Consider the following 26,560-nt stretch of genomic DNA (forward strand, 5'->3'; position numbering starts at 1 on the left):
GACACTATAGAGGATGTAGGATGGAGTGACGACCCATTGTTCTCCGTTTAGGCTGGCTACGCTTGAGTGATTAGGGACAACTCGCATCGCTAAGGTAAATAATATCAGCTGCAGCGCTTGTGGAATGGCATTTTATCTGCTGTAAGGCGATTTTCTCGCGATTTAGTTATTCGCCAAGTCTGTTCTCATAACAGGTGCAGTTGAACAGTTAGTGTACGGAATATGGCGACTCATTGCGCGATTTAAGGCAGCAGTTACTCTAATAAACGGACTAGTAAAGAACAAAAAAAGATCATTCTTCAGGATTCGTAGACCTGATTTAGTGCCGGAAGCAGATGAGAGGAAGCATCATGAATATCTTATCCATTAGAAGCTGCCTAATGGTCCCAGTGAACCTGATACTCGAATTTGCCGAAGGAGGTAGAAAAATGACCTGCAGTTCGGGAGCAACTTCCAGAGAAACTCCAACACATAGAAATCAAGGATGTTGTCCTCTTATAACAAAAATTAAGTAAATCATACAGGGGTAAGTAATCATATATCGAGTGATTGCAGTTTTAAACATGATTCACATATACCCTTATATTTTATGCAGACGTCTGGAGCTTCAGTAAGAGAAATAGTAACTTGTTCATCGAAGAATGAGGATATAATGAAGAAATCGCCTATGTATCAGTTCCACTGCGGTCGTTGCCCCGGATATTTCGATGACTTCTTTAGCTCGGAATCAAAAGCGCACAAGTACAACACACGCGCGTCCACGTCTTCCAAATATCATATGATCGACCGAAAAGATTATCGCTCTATCTAACATGCCGGACCTGATGTGTGGAACAGTATCCCGCCGGCCATCCGACAGTCGACAAGCATGTCCACATTCAAGTCGAAATACAAGCAATTACTACTAAATAAATACAGTCCATCCTCAAGATTACCGGACCACGACTGACCTATCGATCTCGCTTTCCATGACATGCCGCCCTATTCCTTGTCGCTTTCATTCAGTGTGCATGCCTCCTCTTGACATCGCCTAGCCCAAGGTGGGTGTCAGATTCCATAGACTACTCCTAGTCGCTTCGACATCTTCCTGTCTTTTCATTGTATCACATTTTTTGTGGTGTATTGAACTGATAAAATTGTACCAATCTTGAGGTTGCCTACATTATAAATTGAATGAATTATGGGTGATCAATTCATATTATGTTACCATGAAACTATTTTTCAGGATTTTTCTTTCAAGCAGTCTGATGATTGACTCAGCTGCATATCATGGATAGAAAAGTTCAGCCAACTGATTCAGAATTGTGATTTGAAATTTTCAACTCTTCAGCAATTTTTGAATATATATAGGCAATTGCTAATGTCTGTTACTTTTTGAAATTTGGCGTATCCAATGTATAGGTTGGGAATGAGACTTTGTGTTGGTGTACAGAGCTCCACAGTGTGAAGTTGTAAGTTCGTAACCGATTTTTTTTATGACGCTGTTGAGCAACGTTGACGAATGTGCTAATTTGATACCATTGGTATATCTGTTCTCAGTATGGAATGATTCTACGGCATACACAGTCTGCAGAAAATATGATCTGAAAACAAGGTACAACAGAAAATATCCAAACAGACAAAGTACTCCATGTGGTTCAGATGATGATTGTTCAACTGTGCAGGACGATCTTCATTTAAATTAAAATAAACCCGAATATTTTCAGCTGACACTCATCAGGCGTGATCGTCAGCAACTAGTAGAGAATTGTTGTTGCTAGCAATTATCCCCGATGAGTGTCAGCCGAAAACATTGGGGTTTATTTCAATATGATTTTATTGTATGTTTGAGCTCTGTACCTTCAAGAGTCTATTTATTTAGTCTTCAATAAAGATCATTTAATTTACAAGTGATTTGTATTGAGAGACACTGCCGGTCGGTATTAGTGTAAAAAGCCAACACACCACGTCAAGGTTCCAACCTTTGCATTGGTTTCCTTGGCGACAGAAGGAACCCCTATGGGAATAGGCAGCACTCGTCCCATAGGGAAAAAACTGTTTCGAGAAAGGCTAATTTTCACCTACTTTAGATACCTCCTTCAATCCATCACGTAACCCTTTTGAATATTTAGAAATTTTGGCTTGCTTTTTCTGAAAGGCATAGCGAACAAAACTATGTTAAAAAATCCTATTAAAGTGCGTCACGGACTTGTCCAGTACATCCTCCACGATCTCCACACTTTCATAAGTCTGTAAAACTATTGAATCAACCAACTTTTGATATCAGTGGTCTTGACGAATTTATCCGAGGATACTGTTTACTGTTTGTTTTGATGCTTCCTTTCCATGGAGAATGAAAATCTGAATAGAATACCAGTCAACTTACCTGACGGATATTTTAGGCGGTATTTCTTTCTCTCCATTATCTGGAAAAATTTGCCAGCACGGCATGTAAAAACCACTTCAGGAGGATGTATAATATTTGAAATGTACTCAAGTAGTTACTGTTGCAATCCCTCTTTATGGCATTTTAAATCATACACATGATGGCTATAATCCCTAACTAAAATCTTACTTTACAAAATTGAGAGTGCAAAAAGTAAATACTTTTGCCTCACCTTTACTGTAAGTTAACAGGTAGTGAAAAATAATAACCACCGGTAGTACATGTAAGTGGGTAAAATCTGCTAGAGTAAGCCTATATCGGCTACTTAGAAAATGTAGAAGCAGGGCCTATACTTTGTTACTGACCACCCCAGGAATTATTACGCATCTCGAGAGCCTAAATTAATGAATACCATATTTACGTCATAAGTGAATATCAAACCATCTACTATTTTGACAAAATTTTGCAAATGATAATTCCTTACCGGACTCATGCCGATTGACACCAAAAGCAGAAGTAATAGGCTCCTCCTCTTACACGCACCAAGTCATCGAAAACCTTTAGCAAAACCATTGCAGCACCTAATTGTGGAAAGCCAAACATCGAAGAAGCTTGGTGGCAAATGTTAGAATAATATTGGTAAAACTGGTTCAATCACGCCAACTCCACAATATCTGGAATTAAGCTCCTCTATGAATGATGAAATAGAATCTAGATTAAGCTGCTCGAATGGTGGAACTGATTTTATCAAGCAGTTGGCTGACTCACATGCAGTCCTCAGTATGGAGATCGCTCTATTATCATCCATGTTGCTGTCGGCAGTTGGATGATCATGGGATTTGGCGTGTTTTTAAGCTCCTTTATTGTGGGAAAGTTGGCAGAACATTCTGCACACGAAGCTCCTCTCCAGTTATCCAAGCCTCCGAAGAAAGATATAATTTCTTCCGTCACTCCCTCCCAATCCTCCCATATCATTTCTTCATCCATACCAATCAGTCCACCAGACTTATAGACATATACAAGTAACAAAATGACAGCGCAGTACTCACCTACGGGCTACTTACCGCACACAGTTTTGATTCGCAACAGAACATCGGTCCCTAAGCACTAGACCATGACCTATCTAAAGCGTCATAATGCATTCAATTGAAGAGAACAATGGGTCGTCACTCCATCCTACATCCTCTATAGTGACACGCACTCATGAGAAAAATGTAGGTTATCAAGGAAATCTTTTCGTCTGCATAAAGAGGCTTCTTCAACTGAATTATAGTAGACTTCAACACTTTTAAATGAAACAAAGATCTGCCACGCGCAATGACAGTAAAGATATTGCCATTATAGTGCTGTGCACTGGCGAGGTTTTTACTCAGATGCTGACCAATTGACGAAGCATATGCGGGGTAATCGTCATAGCAGTCTGTTTTGGCAGCCAATTTGCACTGACGTGCGAGCTCCGTGCGATCATTTGCGCATGTTTTTGACCGAATCAGTTAAGGGATATGCTGCTTAATACCCTCAAACAATCTTTGAGATGTACGTCCTACATACCTACTATCACAGTGGCACTTGTATTGGTAGACAACATTGCTTACATCAAAGGCAGGAAGTACATATTTTCGAGAGTTGGGCAACAAGGATTTCTTCGTGTACGCCACATGGGTGTTAAATGTTAACGCTGAACAGCCGATTCAATAAGCTTTTTAAAACGGTTAGACACGTTACCTAGCCAAGGTATGTGAAAAAATGCCGGGCATTTTTCTGGACCATATTTGGGAGCTATATCTGATTGGGAGCTTGGCAAGTCAACCATACGCGCGTACGAATCGCTCTCTCCGCGTAAGGTCTGCGTAATGTCCGCGTAAAAAACGAGAGAAAAGAGGCTCTTTACGCGACGAGCAAACGAGAGAAGAGCAGAGAAAGGAAAGAAACTACAAAAATACTCTACGCGCCCTGTACGCGCTTACGAATTACGCAAATGTGCACTACGCTCAAGAGCCTCTAAAGATACATTTTATGCTTATTGTTCTTTTTCGAGTTAATTTTACTTTGGATATAATTACTAATGTATATGTGTGTAATTTTTTATTTCGTATATAGCTGTATAACTGAACAATAAAATGCTGTAACCAATAAAATTGTTGTGATGAAAACATAAATATAGATAATGAAACAATAATGAAATATTAATATCGTTTTGTGCAAAAGCATATAGGCCTATCGAATGCTAAACAAAGATAAGTTAAATACTGGTTGAAACGTTACGACGATTCGTCGACTATAGCGGGAAACAGGTTGATTAGACTGAAACAAATGAAAATGATCCGTCCAGATAAAATTCGCTTTGAATGTCGCATTTCATTTTGTAGGATCTTAAAACGTTTCGCGTGACCAATCACTCTCTCCACATGAATTCTCTTCGAAGCAATTGAGGAAATGGCACGACGGCCCTAAAATATTAAAAATTAGCATGAAACGATCATAATTATAAAACCTCGTGTAATATTTCATTAAATGGCCCTCTGCAAATATGCGGCCTATATCGGTAGCCCCATTTGAAATTTGGATCGGAATTTGAGCATTGGATGACATAGTCGGATGCGTTTCTGTCATGGAACCACTAGGGTCATGAATCGTCATCGGACCGTCATCAAAATCTGCCGATTTTACTTCAACTGTGCATTGAGCTTTCGGCACGGCATCATCCTTAATATGAATTGAGGTTGTAATCGGAGACGAGTTGAACGCGATGCATATTTTTCCACTGTTCCTGGTACGTCTACTATGTTGTTTGCTTCGATAAGGGAAGACTGAAGGAACAACGGTTTTTCGGAGACCTGTTTATAAAACAATCTTAGAAAACAGTAGGATGTGTGTCAACGAGACAATCAATTTACAGTGCGGTACGTAGTCTTTCGATTGGAAATGACTTTCACAGACCCGTGAGTTTTCACTCGAGGTCCAGAGCTTCCTGAGTGCCCCTTCCCGTTTTATGGCGATTTGCCACTTCTTACGGAGTTCTTGGTCCTTCGGGAACTTGTGGCCACCTTTTCGGTTTTTACACATTGGCACACAGCAGTAAAAAACCATCTTTGCAAGATTTCACAGACACTATACCAATTAGAGAGCGAAATTACCCGTAGTAAATACGTGGTAAAGTGATTCGGCGTCCCCTTGCCAAGGCCTCATGAGCTCACTAGCGCCAAATGTGGGCAATCAGTCGACATTCAATATTCGATCGGTTTTGGAATTGAATAAATTGTGTTTATTTAGGGTAGCTTAATTGAGGGCAAAACCGGACAACTTATATCACATCTAAATCTGTCTTAGGCAGTGCAGTTCGCCAATTAGGCAGTGCAGTTCGCCAATTATTAACAGCAGCTATCCAACGCACCGAACTTTAGGCTTACTGCAAAGCTATGAATGACTTACACGTGGGAATTGCTCCACATTTTCAAAGAATATCAAAAATTTGCTCATCAAAAATTTGCTCAAATGATGCTGAAATCAGCCTATACTCCGTTGAGCGCGGATGCTGGAGTTGAAATTTGGCGAGATTTCTTGAATACGAAATAAGTTTCATCTTTAACATTCGTCTTCTCAGAATGATTGTGATGCACATTTTTAGTCAGAATTCATACAGACGTGGTTAATTTCTCGCGCCCCCTCAGAGCTTCCTGCGCCCCCCAGGTTGAGAACCCCTGCTTTAGAGAATACATTTTGGCCTTTTCTTCAAAATATTATTGAAGAGCTCGAAGAAATATTTGGGAATACATTTGAGCGTGCGTCGCAATGTTTCGCGATAATGCCCTCGAAGACAAATGCAGGTACTACAAAGAAGACACGATAAATAAATAATTTCACGTGTCGAATTATATTGTATCAAATTATTTCATTAGGCTCACGTGCAAGAACAACCGATTCAGACTTGTTTCAATAGGGTCCATCAAACCACTAGGTGTCGCCAGACTTTAGGTGGTAACCGCCGTTGTTACGTACGCGGTTGCCGTAATCAGAAACCTCTAGGTTACTTTCTCGATTGTGTAAGGGTATTTTATATGGAAATAATGGCTACAAAATATTCTACGTGGACCGTGAGCTCGCTATAATATGAACAAAAACTTCGAAAACTTCTGGTGCTGAGCTGGTAGCCGACATTTAGTTGACAATTTCCTTCCGTAGAAGCTTTCCGAAGTTTTAGTTCATTTTATAGCGACCTCACGGTCCCCGTAGAATATGTTGTAGCCAATTTTTTCCATATAAAATGCCCTTACACAATCGAGAAAGTAACCTACAACAGGTTTCTGAATACGGCAACCGCATACGTAACAAAGGCGGTTACCACCTAAAGTCTGGCGACATCTAGTGGTTTGATGGACCCTATTGTACGAGGACGACCTCGATAGCTGGGCTATCGTAAAACCTGAATTGGAAGCACGGAAATGGAGAAACGCTGATCGATGCGCATTGATAGGCCTACCTACGAATGCATTCCGCTCCGGATCATATTTTTTCCAAACGACTGACGATTGCTGCAGGTAGGCAGACTATAATTTTCAATCAAAACGCCCGTCTAGATCATTCAATCATATCTATCAAATTTTAGACCTTGGCGACGTTGCCAATTACAACGGCTACGGCGGAACGATCGTTTTCCACCTTACGATTAGTAAAAAACTACCTTCGAAGCAAAATGACTGAACGACATGGCTTTAATGCATATCCACAGGGATATTCCATTGTCGAAGTATGAAGTTATGCAGGAATTCGTGGGTAAGTGTGCCCGACAATTATACATTTGTATGTGAGCGTGATATTTGTTCACCACAGTTGTTTTATCTTGTTGCATTTTCGTTAGAAATAAACTGTTGAATTGTGAACCAAGCTGCACGTATACTCAAGCTAACGCTCACGCAAAATAGCATTAGATAAATTATGTAATCGATGAGATTGTGGAACAAAAGTAACCCACGAATTGTCAGTGTCTCGTCGTTTTCGAGACGTCATCGTAGATTCTGGAACACTCACACCCTTTTCGGACTGCTAGATCCGAATCGCGGATAGGGAGTGATCTAAATTGAATGTCGTTAGCGAATGCATTTCTCGGAGAGTGCATTTAGATATGCAGAATAGATGAGGGAAAATGAGACAACGATTTTTTCTCCCTTTAATAGACGAGAGAAAGAAAAAGGCATCGCGTATTCGCATTGTTTGCTCATTCATAAAACTCTTTCATAGACGACAGAGGGACACGAGAAAAGAAGGCATCATCGCAATTCGCGTTGTCGGATACTACAAACGCTTAAAGCACCATAATGGAAGAAAAATAAGATTTACAGACGTTAACACGATTTACGGGTGGAGATTTGAGACTTGAAAAGGGGGGTGTTTGGTCACCCGAAACACCCCCTGGCTACGCCCCTGAGTTGGACATCGAGCCGCAAAGTTAACCTTTTTTTTCTTAGTCAACCAACCGGTTATTAGTTTGTATGCTCACTATTCAGTTCACAAAATTTGGGGGTGATGATCGGTCTGGAACTTGAAAAGTGGGCGATGAGTCGAAAAAGGTTGGGAACCACTGCTCTAAGTGATAAACTATTGCTATCGATGGTAATATTGTTGCTCCGAATCATAAACTACTGCTATCGACTCTAAAGCATTGTAACGACACGTGTACTACCACAGTACTACTAATAACTCGTCAACCCACAACACACTTGTACAGAACCACAGCCGCTACTAACGGACTCGACCTCAGCAAAACAGACTTACAATGTAGTGAAGCGAAGCACCCGAATCCCAGTCAGCTGTTGCAGTAATCATTGAAGCTTAGCCGATCACCCAATCAAGAACCGTGCTTTCGTGATTGCCCGCCTGTGCTGTCGGTGGGCCGCCCACTCTTCAACAACGACTTTCAATCGCATTTAGACAAATCTCACCGGCTTTCCTGCGAGCTTCTTCCAGACCCATCAATGTTTTTTAACAATAATCTACAGAACAAGTCATGGATACGCAGTATTCCAAACATTTTCCAAATTTTGAACAACCCTACTAACCAGTCATCTCAACATCGAGGACTGTCTTTATCTGCTCAGAACTGTGCGTCGTATCGTCCAAAGTTTGGTGGTGACCTGCAAAGAACGGGGCGGATACAGAGAAATATCAAGCGCAAGCAGTCAGAGAAAACACTCCTGTTGATGTTGTGCAGTTGTTGGCATCCGTTGCACATTGTAACACAACCTTTTAATCCCAGTATCTATAAAAAGTCACTGTCATGCAATGCATATTTTTCTGCTTGCATTCCATACCACTTCACATCCACTACCCCACACCTCAAGCATCTCCGGCATTTCAATCTTGTTCTCGAATTCGCGCATGGAGGATACATGGACAAATGACGACAATTTTTGTGTAATAGTATTGGCTTTTTTGAATTGTAACGTGTTTGGCTTCTTCGTTTTGGCAACATTGCTACCAATCGGTACGTGGTGTAAAATGAGTTCGTGATCCGACATAACTTCTTTGACCTTCTTGTACTATGCTAAGGGCCATCATATTGCACATAGTTCTAGCTTTGATAATTTTTACGAGACATGGAAAATGTGACGACATGGTAATTTCATTGACTGGCGGAAAGTGCAGTCGCAGTCATGCGCAGACGGCTGAAGTTCACCATTCTCTTTAGTAGGGGTTTTGAGCTGAGTGAAGACCTTTTTAAGAGCATATGGTGTGAGGATCTGTCCGTATTGGTGCTCTGGACTACCCGATGGGATAGTTACGTACGAGACTTCATGGCAAGCACTTTATCATAAAAAAAACTGCTGCAAACTAGAGTACTTGGTAATAGCGTCCTTCAATTTTTGGTTGATACACTCAACTCCATTGTTTGTTTGATTTTGAAATGTCACACCAGTATTTTTATAGACGTACGTACACCCACTCTCCCTTGATGTCATTCCAGTTTTTGTTGAAGTATGATACGACATTTGCCAGTCCACTGTCTATCAGTTTTTTGGTATATTTCTTTGTAAGGCAGGTGAGACCGTTCATAGGCCATTTCTTGCACAATATTCATAATATAACTTTGTTCCGTTACAGTTATTCCCAATTTATTGCAAGTCACAGTTATTCCCAATTTATTGCAAGTCAACTCTCTTCGGAATGTCATCAGCACATGAAATGAACATTTCAAAAGTTTATCATACGGGAATTCTGCTCTGAAGACTTGACGCTCTGTAAAATCTTCATCTGCTATGGTAGTCACAGTTTCACACCATTTACTGTCATATTTTTCAAAGATTCTTGCCATCTGGGATATCGATGCCGCATGTTCTGACACCAAGACAAAGAGTCCAACTAAAACACTGCATTTTGAAGGGTCTTGATGATGGACCGCAGTCAACCTCCTCCTGTGGGGTAAGTGTGACTACAGCTGAGGTTTTGCAGTTTTGCACTCAGCCACCCCAGGTGTAATAGAGTTATTATGAGTCATTGGACTCATATAACCCACGGTTACTACCAGTTTTCTTTTTTTCCGTTATAGTTTCTCTCAGTTTGGGGTGCGGCCAACAGGGGTTTTACGGGGAAAACCGGAGCGCCTGGTGAAAAACCGGCCTAGTTGGTTCCGGTGAGTTGGCACAAGCAGGCTTTGAAGGGGGCGTCTGCGGCCGCCGCCACCATGCTTCTGCCAGGGATGACAGGCCCGTACACGGCATGACAGCGGTGATTGGCAGCTATATTCGTGCATCTGTTATAATTAGTTGGGTCAGGTCGTAGTGGCTATAGCGTGTACCTTTACAAGGGTAAATACTTTGATAACGATGTTTACACACCGTGTAATCAATTCTATTGAACATATTAACAAAGAAAAAAACACAAATATTGAATCACAAGAATCGCACTTATAGAAACAAAATGTCATCAGTGTCATTGGTCTGTACAGTCCTCGCATTTCCAAACGGCTGCTTGAACATCTTCTGGCATCCTGTTTTTTGTGAAAATATGTAGGAAACCGTGACCCAGTGATTGTGATGCACGTTGACGATTTGAATAAATGTTTGATTTGGTGTGTAAACAGCACACTCCGTTGTATTGTAAGCGCTGGAACTCTGGAAACCATCAATGTCTGGATAGTGGATACATCTGTTTCAAGATTCGCATGGATGAGTCGATGTGAATTGTGCAGAGCCAATTCCCTTTGCCTGTCAAAATTTCGAAGTCTTCTTGCAACATACTTGGTATTATGAGCGTTTTATTCAAGATCCCGAATCTTGCTGCCAGACTCAGTGGGGCAACACATCCCGTTATTTGAATTTCGTTTGTACAAGCTTTCCTGCTGGCAATACTTGTTCTGCACGGACCCCTGCGCGCTTCGTGGGTTTCTGAGAGTATTTCACAATCATCTTGCTTGGCAACGAATGTCGGTGCCTCGTTTGCCATTTTTCGGTCAGATCTTTTTTGAATCTTCGTTTTGGACACATCAAACTCACTTTGAATTCTCTCAACAATGTCTCGTTGAGAGAGTGATATTTGGTAGCAATCTCGTCAAGACGTTGGTAGCGACGGTTTTCCAAGCGGGCTCTTTTCAATTCCTGTTGATTTTTCTTGCGTTTTGTTGTTGGTGATATTTTGAAATTTCGAATATGCAAGTTTATTGTATTGCGATGAATATGCAGCATAAACGGCAAGGTATTCGGTCATCAAACTGGTCCATAACGAAATTTTCTAAAACTGCTTTTGGAGAAATTCATTCACCAATTCCGGACAATAAAAAGCATTTGTCACAATGTCCGTATCGCCAACTATTGACACCAATGCATTGCTCTCATACATTGATTGAATAGGACTGTGAATGGATTTTTGACATCCACCTGCTCCTCAAACACATCATCCGACACGTCAGCATGAACGTGACTAGGAACGGATTCAGGAAGAGATGCGTAAGATATATCCACCTTATTCTTCACCATTGCAAAGTCTCCTCAGCCAGGGCCGATGATTTGATGTTGAAAAGACGAACTACATGGTAGATATAAACTTTCAGCGCATCTAGTGATCTTATCACAGAGTGCCCTATATTTATTATAGTTTCCAAATTTAAGTTACAGTGAGTTAGTGAATGTATTGTTCTAGTTGCCTAATAGATTCGTTGATATATCAATTAGTCGAATTCATGCAGAAACCTAAATTTTTATCTGAAATGTTGATAATTAAGTCCTTCCTATTTTTGTTCTTTCTAATGTGGTTTAGTTGATAATTGGAAAATGTTGGTTTAGTTTGGTAATGGTATTTAATTTAGATTCCCTAAAAGCTAGGGACCCTAACACGACTTGGAGTATACTGCGAATGTGCTTTTGCTATGACCGAATTGTATATTTTTTGAAGTGGAAGCTGAGTGGGTTTCAGGGAGTTTTTTTTAAATTTGGTCTCTATGGGACTTCGTTTTTTAAAAGTTATGGGACTTCGTTTTTTAAAAGTTTGGTAAGAACAGAATGGGTTACCTCGTTTTTGATTTTTCTTGGGGATCGAAATTGTTGGGTGGGTATGAAGGAGGGGCCCAAACCTAAAATATCTGACAAAGTGGAATCCAGGGCATGTGTTGTGAAATGGGGTTTTAGGCTTATAAATTCTTCAGTAGCATTCTTACTAATTAAATTATGTTGTGTGGTGATGAAGAGGTCATGTATGTGTTGATAATATAGGTTGATAATTTCGGTAATGGTCTTGGTTAATTTAGAATTCTTATATTTAAAATCTTTTATGGCAGTGCTTTTCAACCTGTGTGACGGTTCGCACTTGTGCGAATGAAAAAATTTGCAGTGCGAATGAAAATCCCGCATGAGTGCGAATGAAAATCGTGAATGATAATTGCTTTTCAAATAAACATAATACGAAATTCAAGGGCAGTGTAACTTTAGTTGTTGCGACTAAATTGTAAAAACTTGTTTAACTTACGACGCACCACTAGTCGTAGCTCTCACAAGCCGTAGTGAATTGATATTTTCGGCTTTCGCACTGTAATTATTACGTAACATAAACCCTGGTTTGGAAGCTGGTGTAGTGACAGACATATAGCAGCCCGTCAGAGGCTGGGAAAATGACGTTAAATTCACTTTCTGCTTACTTTCGATAAACAATCATCAATACTTCCGTAATACCTGTTCGATTAGTGCTAGGCACGAGGACAGTAGTAAATACTATCATTACAGACTGCCATTTGCAAGTTACAGTGACGCAAATTTTACCCTTTCAGGGGTTATTAAAGTATAGACCGCAAAGGGTATAATTTTGGGTCGACACGGTGCCAGGGGTGCCAGGACTATCTGTCTGTTCGGCGTAGCCAGCCGAAAAAAGGGGGAGGGTGGTGGAAATAAAAGGCCGGGTTCGATTTTTACCGAATTTAATAATATACAGGGCCGTAACAGCACTTCGTCAGCCCCCAAAACGTTGGTCCTGGGCCCCCATATGGTGATAAACCGAACTTCAGTGAGCCTGCGCTAAGCGCGAAAATTTTCGATGATTCATGATAAAATCGGTCAATAAGATCGGGAATTGGATATGTATTGCTATCAATGTCTTGTCCTCTCTGCTCACGTAATGAGTTTTACCGGTAGAGCTGAGGGAGGATGTCTTTGAAACTGTACAAGTACACTGTACAGTCCGTAAATAATGATTGAACATCTTCGGGCGGGCGGACCCGTTGGCATGACTTCGTTACATGATGTTATTTCGTGACCTCCTGTCTGCTATATCAAAAATATAGAATCGCTCAAACATACTAGACTGAAAGATCCCATGGTTTCGGATTGGTATTTCTTCACTGGCATATAATTTTTTCCTGCATGATGGTATTTGTCTTGTGTGTTTGTCTCGCTGCGATCGTTCTGGCACACTTCTTGGAGTCGCATGTTTTATGGCCCAAAACGTTATATATCTTTGAGCTTCGTGCCGCAGTAAGGGCCAACGCCGATATGCCCATTTCTATAATTCTTGCGTATTTTTTCTTGGGGGAAGAGCACCCAATAATCAAGATATTTGACGACTTGAAATTGCGCCTAGCGCGAAATATTTTTGAAAATATTGCATAAATTGGGTTTGGGGTGCGGCAGTTACGGCCCTGGTAATATAGCATCGATTCATTAGGGTTAAGTACATGCGTAAATAACGATTATACAACATCCTCGTGTTCACGATTATACGCGTATGATAAGCTTGTCGACGAGTCCGAAAGAGCTGTTAATTAGCGACTCCCTGATCTGTCGTGAACAATTGAATACCCGCGCTTATCAAGGCATCGAACAATAAAATACGCGCGCTGACCAGTGCGTCTTACGTAGCCCCGGCCAAAGTGTGGTAGGCCCAAGACGCGGTAGTTAGGCTAGCGATATCTTTCCTATACTAGGCGTATTGCCGATGCGATTGGGCAGGCCAGCGATGATATGCAGATGCGATTGTGTAGACTGTAGACCAGCGATGATATCGTGCACACACGGCCAATTGCAGATGCGATTATTCAAGCCAGCGGAGCTAGGCTTGTTGGAGACGCGATAAATCAGGCTAGCAACGATTGCCCAGCGCGCGGCAATAAATGACCTGATTTCGCAAATATCTCAGCGGGAGATCGTGTCGCTCGTGTCACGTTACATTTGCAATGCAATGCGCAATGACGAATCTCGCTAGCTGGTATCACGCCTTTCGTTATTTGGCTGCGCGCAACACTGATAATACGACTTATTGAATTGCAACCGAGTATTAGGGTCTGAAGGGCCATTTCAAAAGGATGGCGTTTCACGTTTAAGGAGTGGGGTTTCGCGTTTCTAAATGGAGAATAGCACATTTTGAAAAACGTCGACAATATTTTTAAACAGAAATGAATTTCAGAACTGGGCGTTCTTCTGAAAACAGATCCCGGGCCGCAAAATATGACATCGCGGGCCGCGTGCTGGTGACCCCTGCTTTAAGACATGACCATCCAAGCACTAGTTAACTAGTAAAAGGGTTTTAGTGAAATAGCTGAAATCAAAACGAGCGAAAATAGTAGCATTTTTCATGAGACACTTGATTGCTTAAGATACATAGTAGCCAATTTGTTGCACATCTGAGCAAATAAATGTTGTATTTTCATCTTCTTTTTGTACATCAATATTCGGTTAGTTTTTGCGAATGAAATTTATTTTACAAAAAAAGTGCGAATGAAGCTCAAAAAGGTTGAAAAGCACTGTTTTATGGTATTATATTTTTCACGAGCCAAATTCGGGTATTATATTTTTCACGAGCCAAATTCGGGACGTTATTTAGGGTTGTAATAGAATGAAAATGGGAGGAGGTGGTTTCGAAGGTATTATGTTGGTGGGTGATAGTAATGTTGGAATTAGAAAAGGCGAGGAGTAGTGAAGAGAATTGAAGTAGGTGGGTATGTATAGAGTGGAGTAATTTATTGTAGGTTTTCTTATCGAAATTCGTGGAATCAGAGGGAAGAAGATGGAAAAGTTATGGTTTGCCATAACTCCAGTACGCGGTAAGTGTGGATGCGGGAGGGTCTGGGATTGATCGGCTTGGTTGACCAGTGAGAAGCGGGGCAGTTTCGTTATTGCAATTGCTGGTAGGGTGTTGGTGGCGCTATGGCGCAGGGTTTTGAATGGGTGTTAGCTCCACAAGTTGGTACATCGGTGTAGTTGCCAAATATGTAATTTTGAGTGCATGAATCCGTAATTTGGTCAATTTTTATGTTAAGTTTCAGCGTATCAGAAGTTGCTTGGATCAAGAAGTGGTCGGCGTAGAATTCTTCTTCTTCGATCTTCTACAAGTATTCCCCCCTTTCGTTTTTTTTTCGATCAATTCTTTTTAATGTTGTTCTAGTTTTAGGTAATTTCGTTACAAGCGTGGTTTCTAATAGATTTCGAATTGTAAAGACTGGTAATTTGTCTGGATTCTAGTTGGTCAATTATGGCGTGGTAAAGAGCAAGAGCCGTCTTTAGGTACGAAACGAGTTGTGTAGGTGTCATGGTCCAAAAAGAGTTCTTGATCGTTGCTGTGGATCATCTGTAGTACGAGAAAGACTTGAGTGGTGGTACGTTGTGTTATATTGCATGTTATCATGGTTGTGTATGTCGTGAAGGTGTAAAAACTGGGGGAAAGGTTGTGCATCTTGCGGTGGTATTCAGAAATTGAACAAACTGAAAGTAACATAGTTAAGGTTGCATTGGAAGTGAGTGTAGAGGTTCCCAATCTTTTGTCGCCATTCCCCACTTGATATTTATTCCGAGTCTTCATTCTCACAACCACCCGAAACTATCGTTGTATTTCCTTTTAAACGTTGTCATTACGGAGCAGCTATTTGCTTCTTCGAGTACACAAGACCTACAACCACGCCAGTACGCACGACAATCGCCCATAATTGAACATGAAACGTATTATGAAACGATACCGGTAAGCCTCAGAATGTAGCAAATTTTGGAGCAAAAATATTACCATCGAGCAATAGTTTATGATTTAGAGCAGTGATCCGAATTGATTCACAGTGTAGCAACAAAAACTATGAGCTGCGCCCGCAAGGGCGTAGTATAGAAAAAGCGCGATAGATCCACCAAATTTCTTGTTGGAGCTCTAATTATAGATATGCCGTAAAAAATATAGCGAAAAACAAGACATGGTGATTTAGCCAAGCGAAAAACAAGACATGGTGTTTTAGCCAAAGGATCTTCTCCGTAAGCTGTCATAAGCGGGCTTGAACCTACCGACAAAAATTCAAAGATTGGTATTTTGGGTACATATAATGTAACATAAAATCTGGAGAAGTAGTGGATAAGACGTAATTAAGTGAAGGAGTTGTAGTATAGTTGTGTGCGCATAGTAGATAATTAACAAATATATAAATTATGTGGCAAAACATATAGAAATTCGTGAAAACATAATATAAGCAGAGGGAAGTAATATAGTAAAATATATATTGACTCAGTCTAAAGCAACTCTACCGTAGCACCTCACGTCGTCAGGGGTAGTAAAGGCGTGGGTATGGCCTTAGCCTCACCTTTTCTGTAGCAAATACCGGCAATGCTTTCTCCCGAAGGAGCTGTTGCATATTTTTTGAATAATTTTGAAGTAATATCGACAGTGCCGCGGAGATAAAATAATAAGATAGTAAAGTGCATATTAACATCAAGCACATATGCAAATAAAATATAATAACGTAAAGTCATTTAAATAGTTGGATGAAGTCATTTAAATAGTTGGATAATGTGAAAAATAACGAACCTTGGATATGCTGATGCGAAAGTTAAGATGGTGTTAATTGTTGCGGGTAGTTGTAACTCGAAGCTGCTGGCGATGACAAGTAGAAGTATAGTGATTTTTTTGAATTTGCAAATGTTACGTTTATCGTAGTTGTTGACGGCTGAATAATATGGTCTGTGACGTCATAATGTATTGTTTGATGTGTTCAAAGAATGTGGCTCGTAGCTATTAGCGTATGTTATGCTTGGTTGGTTGAATTTGTGTCACATGGAACTAAAGGCTGCTGCAGAGCACTTTGTAAAGTGATGTCAGCTATTTGAAATTTGTTGTAATATTAAATCTAATAGCAATTGTTCATAATGCCAACATCGGTTTATGGTAGTTTAGGTGTGTATCAATCAAGTTTAGCGTAATTAATACTCGGAATATGGAATCGAAACACAATTTTCGGTGGCCCTGAAAAGAACATCCGTGAGTGGCCCTGAAAAATGTCTATTAAACGGGATATTCGATCCGAATATGTTGGAGCAGATGCTTAAACGGAATATCTCCAAATTCCATGCGCCACAAACTCAAACAGGTACGTATCAAGGAGGTGTCGACGAATACCACATTCTGGTTTATTGCGCTGTTTAGCGCTTGCCCACATGAACTCCACGTGGGTGACCGTGGCGTGCGTGATGGGCTCTACAAAGTTTAGATCAGAGGTCTCAAACTCAAATGGGTTCGCGGGCCAATTTCCTAGTTTTGGTGACGCCGCGGGCCGCACTATCAATAATAGGGGTATTCAATGTATAATTACCAAGTAGGCTTTATTTGACGGGACGGGATCAAAAGGCCTATTCTCGTAAAATCGTGCATGATGCGAAGAATATTTATCAGTTGAATAAATTAGCCCAGAAAAGATTCCACTTTTGGTTGGTTTGCAGCATAATTTCAAGTTCTAGATAGCATATAGGCCTATATTTCCATATTTCATCTCGCATCCCCTGATGTGGTGCTTCGTACCCCGAAGGGGTCCACAGACCCTTGATTAAGGACCCCTAGAATAGAAACATCCAATCACCGAATAATCCATTGGTGTTACAGCTGTGGAGCGTACCACTACCTTACTCGCCACCGCCAATAATAATATGGATAAAGAGACCAAAGATCACCCAGAATGTATAACTAACTATACATAACGGGGGTGACTGAATGCCAATGGATTCCATGTTGACTTGATTAGATTGCTATATATGCTACGTAACGCAAGTAACGACATTTTGATATATTAGTCTACTATTTCCCATGATAGTTTAATACTTTGTTGCATAACTGGTCGTACCAATTAGTCACGGCGTTCCCAGTCACAAGTCCTTCTGTGATTTTAACGTTTAACTAAACTCGAGTCAGATATTTTATAATCCAGTCAGTCCGAATTCGAGTTATTTTACGAAATGTTGTCCTCAAGTCTCAATCACAATTTTCAGCCGCGAATCATCAATGGTCGTGTTTTATCATCATGGACTAGAAATGTGACCTAATAGCTGATCTTCCACCGCATAATAGCTTCTGAGAGTGATGTGATAGTGAAGTCAGATGAGATTTTTGGTTTCCGGTTTTTGGAGTAGTTTCAGAGTGAACTCTAAGTTCTCAAATCGATCAAAGATATGTGGCAGTTGAATAAATTGTCGAATACTTGAAAATCCAAAATGCCGTCGCGGGCCGCGCAAAATATACTCGGGCCGCGTGTTTGAAACCTCTGGTTTAGATTGTGGTTCACCGTCAAATGCTGATAGCCGATATTACCAAATGTGTATGCCGCCCATAGATCAGTCACGATGGTCGCTCCGGAGCGAACATATTCTTGGAGGATTGGCAACAGCGTATCGGCATTTCGATGCTCCACAGCCACCAGGAACCAACGTCAATAGCCAATGTCCATGACCCTGTTTTGCAACATATCGGTTTCACAAAAAACATCTTCATATGCCATAATTAAAAAGCATGTTGTTGCTTTTGACAGTCAACGAAAATATCCAGCGGCCATCATTTGAGTTTCATTATCCCCACTGTCAGGATTTTCAGTCATGATGCGAACGAAATACGACACCAAGCACAGATTGGTACATGCTTGTTGTCTTGAATAGCTGGTTCGTCGTACAGAACTTGAATATAACTTTCCATACTACATCCATTGTAAGATAATATTTATTGAACTCGGAGACTTTTCGGGTGCCTCTTTTCAAGAGTTAACGGGCCCCTAAAGGGATTTAAACAGATCCAAATGCAAAAACCAAAAAGGCAAAGTATGACGTAGCAGTCAAAATCACAGACCGTGAAATTCGCATTGTACCAATGGCAACAATAACAAACTAGAAGTACACGGACATACGGTACTATAGTAGCAACGCAATTTGTATATAAACAGTTACACGCACTAATGAAAAATTTGTAGGTTATAGAGGAAATCTTTCTGTCTGCATAAAATAGGTCTGTTGAAATGAATTCTGTTGAAATGAATTGAAGTAGACTCCAACACTTTTAAATGAAACAAAAATTTGCCACGAGCAATGACAGTGAACATAAATAATGTCATTATAGTGCTGTGCACAGGCGAGGTTTTCAATCAGATGATGACCAATTGACGAAGCATATGCTTGGTAATCGTCATAGTAGTCTGTTTTGGCAGCCAATTTGTACTGACGTGCGAGGTCCGTGCGATCATTTGCGCATGTTTTTGACCGAATCAATTTGGGGATATGCTGCTTAATACGCTCAAACAATCTTTGAGATTTACGTCCTACGTACCTACTATCACAGGGGCACTTTTATTGGTAAAAAAACATTACTTGCAATAAAGTCAGGAAGTACACCTTTTCGAGAGTTAGGCAACAAGGGTTTCGTCGTGTTCACCACACGCGTGTTAACGCTGAAATAATAATAATAACGTTGAACAGCCGATTTAATAAGTTTTACAAAACGGTTAGACACGTTACCTAGCCAAGGTAGGTGTAAGAATGTCGGGCATTTTTCTGGACCATATTTGGGAGCTATATCCGATTCTTTCAATACCTCAGTGATGGAGCATTTTAATGTGGTCTGGATAGCCATTTTTGAAGAGAATCAAGTGGATATCATCCAATTCGCGTGTCAGCAGCAGGCGCGAATTTGAACTCCATCTTTTGGATGCTGATCTTGGTAAGCGCCGTTCATCCAGTAAGCGGGTGCGCCTCGAAGATTTGCTAAAAAATGACCATAGCCCCTCAAGTGTTAAACGTTCTACTCTCAGGCATATACATTCTGCTGAATGCTGGAGCACAAGATTGAGTTTGTGTGCATAACAGTGTGTATACATGGCCTCTGGTACTTTTTCTTCAATTTTAGCCTGCACTCCATTAAGCTCTGATGCCATCACAGCAGCCCCATCACATGTTTGAGCTACTAGCTTCTCGACACAGCTGTATTTATCCAATACTCCCAAGACATACGAAGCTACCGCAGAAGCTCGTCTGTCCTAACTAACGTCATTAAATCTTTAAAAGGCCTCCTCGACTTCACAGTCAATTCCTCTTTTTGCTACATAGCGTAAAATAGCAGAGATCTGTGCTTTATTTGTGACATCCGTTGTCTCGTCTACCTATATTGTAAAAAAATTGGCAACATTCACGACTATTCGATTTGACAAGCCAGAAAACACCTGGATGTCTCCAACTGTCTTGCCAACCTTTCATCTTTCTCCGCAAAAGCATGTAACAGTTCTATATAATTGCCGCGATTAGTAGAGCTTGCCTTTTCATTGTTACCTCGAAATGCTAGCTCCTGTTTACCTTCGAAATGCTAGCTCCTGTTTACCTAAAAAGCGGGTTGCATTAATCAGGTCTTTTAAAATATCTCGGTTTTCCGTTTCCTTTGCATTGTTGGTGCTAATATCGAGTCTCCGCTGTTCGTTCAAAGCAAAATCGATACTGGAGTTTCCAAAATATTTTGCAGCGATCTTACTTTAAATGTGAGTTGCCGATCTCTCATGTTTGCTGAGTCAAGTCACAATATTCCGTAGTAGTCCAGACATTGTTTGTTACAAGTTGAAAACAAAATGCAGTAAAGACGATTTTTCGAAGCGCAGCCACACAGCCATTCTTTTCAGATATACCACTCCGAATGTAACGTACGCATTTTCTTCTTTCCCATATTTTGAAGCAAACCTTTTAGTTGCGGCTAGCTGATTGAGTTGGCGACCTGTTGCTAATCACATAAGCAATCTTCACATCCATGATATCTATGCTATTCCTCCTCATCGGTTCCGTGTAAGCGGTGTCTTAGAAAAGTGGGCCGTGATACAAGTCGGCAAATACAAATATGGAATCAAAACATAGAATATAGACCTGAGAATATAGACCTGGTGTAAATAACTATTGCAGCCGAAAACACTATAACGACCACAAACAACGACAACGCAGGCCATGCAAGTTTAGCTATCGCATACCACAATTTAGGGTTATAGCTGATGTAACTTAAAATCTACCCGTTCGTACCCGTGGCTTGAGATTCTTATTTCTTATTTCTACCCGTTCTACCCGTGGCTTGAGATTCTTATTTCTTACACTTGACAAACACCAGCCCAACACACACAGCAGAGTATATAACCGCGTACCTGTTCAAACAGCGAGTGACGTCTTGGAAGGTTACCAGTGAACTCGGCACTTGGTTTGACCATAGATGCTTAGTGCTGTCTATTGTTTTACTTACGTTTATGACAATACTCTCTTCCCCGTGACACTAATAAAGCTTTCCCATGAACACATCGAAACTTGAATAATTATTTTTGCGCTCGAAGAAACGGGTATTATAGATTAAATATCACCCTTCAACTATATATTTTGTTAGCAGGATGTTCCCCTAATGACACCCTTCGACCTGCTCCTGACAAGATACCTTTGACAAAATCACACCTTCCTATAAGTAATCAGCTAATACAAAATCAGTATTGTTGTGTTGTATTGAACTTATTAAAATCTCTAATAAATCTATAAAATAAAATCTCTAATAAACCTAACAGTTGAACTTATCAATAACTGAAACTAATAAATAAAATATATATATTCTGCGCGAATCTTGCATCTCCAAAGAATTGAGGCATTTTCTTCTTCTTCCGGGTGTAAGAACGATCACCTTGGTCGTCAAACAGCATATCGCATCCTCTTGGCGATACACCCTCCAATATTTTATTGGTTGACTCGTCCGAACATGACATTTCAGAGCTGACCTGAGCAGCGAACACATAAAATAACGACGACTCAAATGAGATCATCTTCCTGCAAACAAAATTAGGTTAAAATCTGATCACTCATATCGAATTTATCAGCACTATTTAAATTACCTGGTTGGTAAGATCGGCTACCGGTAACATCCCACGTAAATCTCAACGGTATCTTCCTGCAAGCAAAATTTTCAGTTAAAATCTGATCACGCATCGAATTAATTAGCGCTATTCAACTTACCTGGTTGTAAAGATCGACTACCGGTGGCGGCCCCACTTCAATATCAATGCATAAATTAATCAATCATTCCCTCAATCCGTCATAATAGCAATACGGCCGTAAACCAAACTTTACGTTGATTGGTCGAGAGACAATGGCCATAGAAACGGCGCAGCAACGGAGGACGGCTGCATTTTTCGATGTATTTCTATAGCCGTGTACGTGTAGACTGTATAAAACCGACAAGATTACTGTAAAATGTTTATTTCTCCATCAATAATAGAATTAGGAAAATAAATAAAATATTCAGTAACACCTACTAAAATATAATGCCGAAATACTGCCGTGTTTATAAATGCAGTGCCACCAATGGCAATGAACTGGGGAAGAACAGATCCTTCCATTCCTTTACTTCCAACTCAAAGTACAGGAAGGATTGGCAATGCAGAGTAGTTAGGCATGACTTCAAGCCTAATTCCACAAGCATCATTTGCTCCTACTACTTTTGCAAGGAGGATTTTGCTGCTAGTGCATTAGATACAATAATGCAGTTTAGAAAATCACGCCTAAAGACAGGATTTTGCTGCTAGTGCATTAGATACAATAATACAGTTTAGAAAATCACGTCTAAATAACACAGTTTAGAAAATCACGTCTAAAGAGAGGTGCTATTCCCGGTCACAATCTCCATTGTGAAGCACAAGATACGCGCACTGCAAAAAGGCGGACCCTGAACTCCATGCCGTGTCAACTTTCTTCCTCCAATGTTGTGGATTATACCTATTCTGGAACTAGTTCTGTTGAAGATAGAGATATGGTGGTCCACTTACGTTCCGAATAATAAATTGAATTTTTTTTTTGGCAAGAAAGAATAGAGATATGCGAGTTCGAATTATGACTAGAGTACTGTAACAGTGGACTGAAGCAATGCGTAGCTGATGGCGACTTGTTGTTCTGTCGTTGTGAGTATTTTTAACCGGGCAGATGCACTCGTTACAGATATATTTCGGAGAGGCGTACGTCGATGTTGCGTAGATGAGTCTCCAGTCTCAAGGGGAGATATGAGAGAAAACGTGGGTTTTTATACCCTTATGAGAGAAAACGTGGGTTTTTATACCGTTAAAAGAAACTGCGTAACAATTCAAGTGATTGTAAAGCCTTAGCCAATGAGAACGAACGGGTTAATAAAGTTCTAGCACAGGAAAAAGGCGGCACGACAGCTAGGAATAATTGGCGTAACAATGCTTACGGAGCTTGAGCAATCTAGAAGAGATAGTAGTTGTCATGATATAGTGAAATTCAAATAAGAGCACAGTATATTTCCTTCAATGTAGGCTTTCCATACGTCCTCTTTTAAGAGGATTTGTCCTCTTTTTTGATTTTTTTGAAAGTGTCCTCGGAGGACGCCCTTTTGTCCTCTTTTTTGAGATTTTGTCCTCTTTTTTAGGATTTAGAGCAGATTTAGAGCAAATTGCGAGTGATATGCCATATATTAGCACAGACGTGAAGCTCCGACGGGTGAAAAACGGTGAATTTAGCTCTGAGCGAAAAGATGACCTTTTTTTTTAGTCATCCACCTAGCAATGTGGGGAGAAAAACGGTATTTTGAGTTCTGAGCGGAAGAGATGATCTTTTTTTAGTTAACCAGTCACAAAGTGGGAAAAATTAACCGGTTTTTGAGAATTCTACTCCGGTTTTGAAAGTTGGAAATTTATGAAAAAGTGTCCTCTTTTTAGATTTCCATAATATGGTAAGCCTACTTCAATGTCCCTAGCTAACGCCTGGTAACTGTTATGAATTAAAAGGAGCAGCGCTCTGCTACACCGACCTCCCTTTGAGAGGGAGCGGAACTAGGTGACGTGGAAGAGTCAATGTAAAGAATAATCGTCGTAGGTATCTACCATGAAGGAAATGACAAATGCATGGATTTAAAGATGAACAACAAATGCAAAAGCATGCAGTTATATCAATGATTGATGGACGATGTACCGAGTGAATTTTATATTATTGCAAACACACTACTAGCCTAAAAAATAGCCTATGCAAAAATAACGAAAAGCGGTAATCACCCACGCAGGGTAATTAATCGATCGACAATCAATCCAATCGCGCCGCGCGTTGGGCAAGGTTCTTATAAAATCATAACAAGCAAATCAACCACGCAGGCGTGGCAATGCGATAGTCAAATCGATCGGCCCGCGCGTGGGGGCAAGGTTCTTATAAAATCATAACAAGCAAATCACCCACGCAGGGGTGGCAATGCGATAGTCAAATCGATCGCGCCGCGCGTGGCGGCAAGGTTCTTACAACATCACCATATTTGGTACAAAATCACCATATTTGGTGCAATCAATTAAGGAATACGATACCCTCGACGGTACGTGCTGGGGTACGATACCCTCGACGGTACGTGCTGGGGTGCCGGAATTAATTCGCTCGCGGAGTGCCGTTACCAACTACGGGCGTGGTGGTGTTGGAAAATGCGTGCTGTGGATGACCGAGGAAACCCGGCGTAAATCTCGGACCGCGGTATCAAACCGTGGCGATTCGCGCGAAGGAATGCAGATGAGGCACTGGACGCGTTGCCCGATGTCGTGCGATTGCATTCGTATAAGATGCGATGCTTGCAGTGTTGATGCGTGACGTGTCGGTTGCGTTCGACATCGACGTTGATTATGAAGTTGGTTGTTGGATAGTTGCATCTTGAGCCGTGAACTGTGTGTCGTTCGGCTGTGGAGCGCGAGATTCTATCAGCGGAGTTGTGGTCATCCATTACGCCGCACGAGTGGCAGTCAGAATTGACTTATCGCAGTTCAATGTCCCGGTGGCCAGAGCATCCGGATTCATCCTCAAATCAGCAGCGTACCGTCGTCCATGTGGGTATAAATTGCGCGGGCAGGCTGAAAACAAGCTAGGCGCCAGCATAATGTGATAAAAAAAACAGTCACGATTACTAAGCCTAGACGAAGTACAGAACATACGGAAAGTAAAACAATTCAATTACCATAGCCCAATAACCACAAACCAGGCGGTGGTATGTAATAAACGGGAGTGAAGGCAGTGCCCAGGATGCTATGGCCCGTCGGTTCGCCCGATTCGGATCGATCGATGATGAGTGGTGTACTGAAATGATGCGAGTGACAAATGCGTTGTGCGCGGTTTGTGTCGCGTCTGGAGGACAAATCTCGCCACATGTGATAATTTAGGGTGTCACGCGTCTAATTAATCCTGAAGATGACTCGAAGTAGCGCGTGCAATCGTAACTGTGGTAGGCCATGCTATAATGATGCATGATTTTTGAAGGTATAGCGCTGTGCCGACCGATGTAAGCGGCCACTGTATGTATAATGTGTATACGCAGTGTTGTCAGTGGTAGAGGAACCCATCCATCACACCGGTTCGCGAAGTAGGAGGTACAAATGTGAACATTCTTATCGCGTGATAAAGTAACATAAATAACCGGAACACGACAATCTTTAATGAATTCGGATGTGAGTCTAACTGTACCAAATCCTTCCACAGACTTCATGCGACCCCTGATCCTTCGCCCACGGAAGATGCATCATCTTTCATCGTATCCGCCCGCAGACACTCCGAAACCGCTCTATGGCCACGCCTCCGCTTGCCACAGCGAAATGGATGCTGTAATAAAAATATCCAATGTATAGGTTATCTGGGGGGAATGAGACTTTGTGTCGGTGTACAGAGCTCCACGGTGTGAAGTTGTAAGTTTGTAACCGAGTGTCAGCCAAACATATTCGGGTCTATTTCAATATGACTTTATTGTATGCTTGAGTTCTGTACGTCCAAAGTCTATTCAGTTTTCAATAAAGATCATTTAATATTCAGTTTTCAATAAAGATCATTTAATTTATAAGTGATTTGTATTAAGAGATGCTGCCGGTCGGTATTAGTGTACTAGCCAACACACCACGTCAAAGTTCCAACCTTTGTATTGGTTTCCTTGGCGATAGCGACTACCGCAGAATTTAGAGATGCTTCAAAACATCACGTTATTATCGGTCAATACTGCATCCCCGATTGCTCCTTTGATGCATTTGATGGGAATGTCTGATCAAATGATATCAATTGCAGAGATGCAGTATCAAAGCATACACCTAAACAGTTGGCGTTACACAGACGACACTGAAAGATTTTGGTCCGAGGTACTGGATTGCCAAGATTCATCGGGGTCTAATCCATTCCAATATATAGCAGAATTTGCAATCCGCGCCTTGGTGCTACCGCACTCAAATGCCGATATCGAGAGTGTTCAGCAGTGTGAATGAAATCGAATCAAAGCGCCGCAGTAAATTGGAACTTGACATGCTCTCGTCAATATTGACGATAAAATTTGGTCCCAGTAGACATGAAAAATGTATGAGCTACCTCCTACCCCCGAAAGTTGTCCGAGTTGATTGGCACCATGGCCACGTACTCGAGTAGGTCAAACCCAGGAGATGAGCCTGCATGCTCTTCCATCGCAGGTTCAGACTTTACC

The 26,560-nt window shown here is 41.1% G+C and overlaps 2 long non-coding RNA genes across 3 annotated transcripts in view; both read left to right on the forward strand.

Annotated features, from left to right (window-relative positions):
* LOC145442989 (uncharacterized) lies at window positions 1–3,328 on the forward strand. 2 transcript variants are annotated; one of them, XR_013916244.1, is made up of 3 exons: window positions 1–526; window positions 596–1,594; window positions 1,625–3,328. It is a non-coding gene; the product is annotated as an uncharacterized LOC145442989 (long non-coding RNA). The 2 variants fall into 2 exon arrangements; XR_013916243.1 differs by having other exon boundaries at window positions 1–1,594.
* Window positions 1–26,560, forward strand: part of LOC145442973 (uncharacterized) — a 153,860-nt gene that overhangs the window by 36,747 nt on the left and 90,553 nt on the right. The window lies entirely within an intron of this gene.

The sequence above is a fragment of the Botryllus schlosseri genome, chromosome 7 (assembly GCF_051294905.1).
Source record: "Botryllus schlosseri isolate E-star chromosome 7, Bs_hap1, whole genome shotgun sequence".
NCBI lineage: Eukaryota > Metazoa > Chordata > Ascidiacea > Stolidobranchia > Styelidae > Botryllus > Botryllus schlosseri.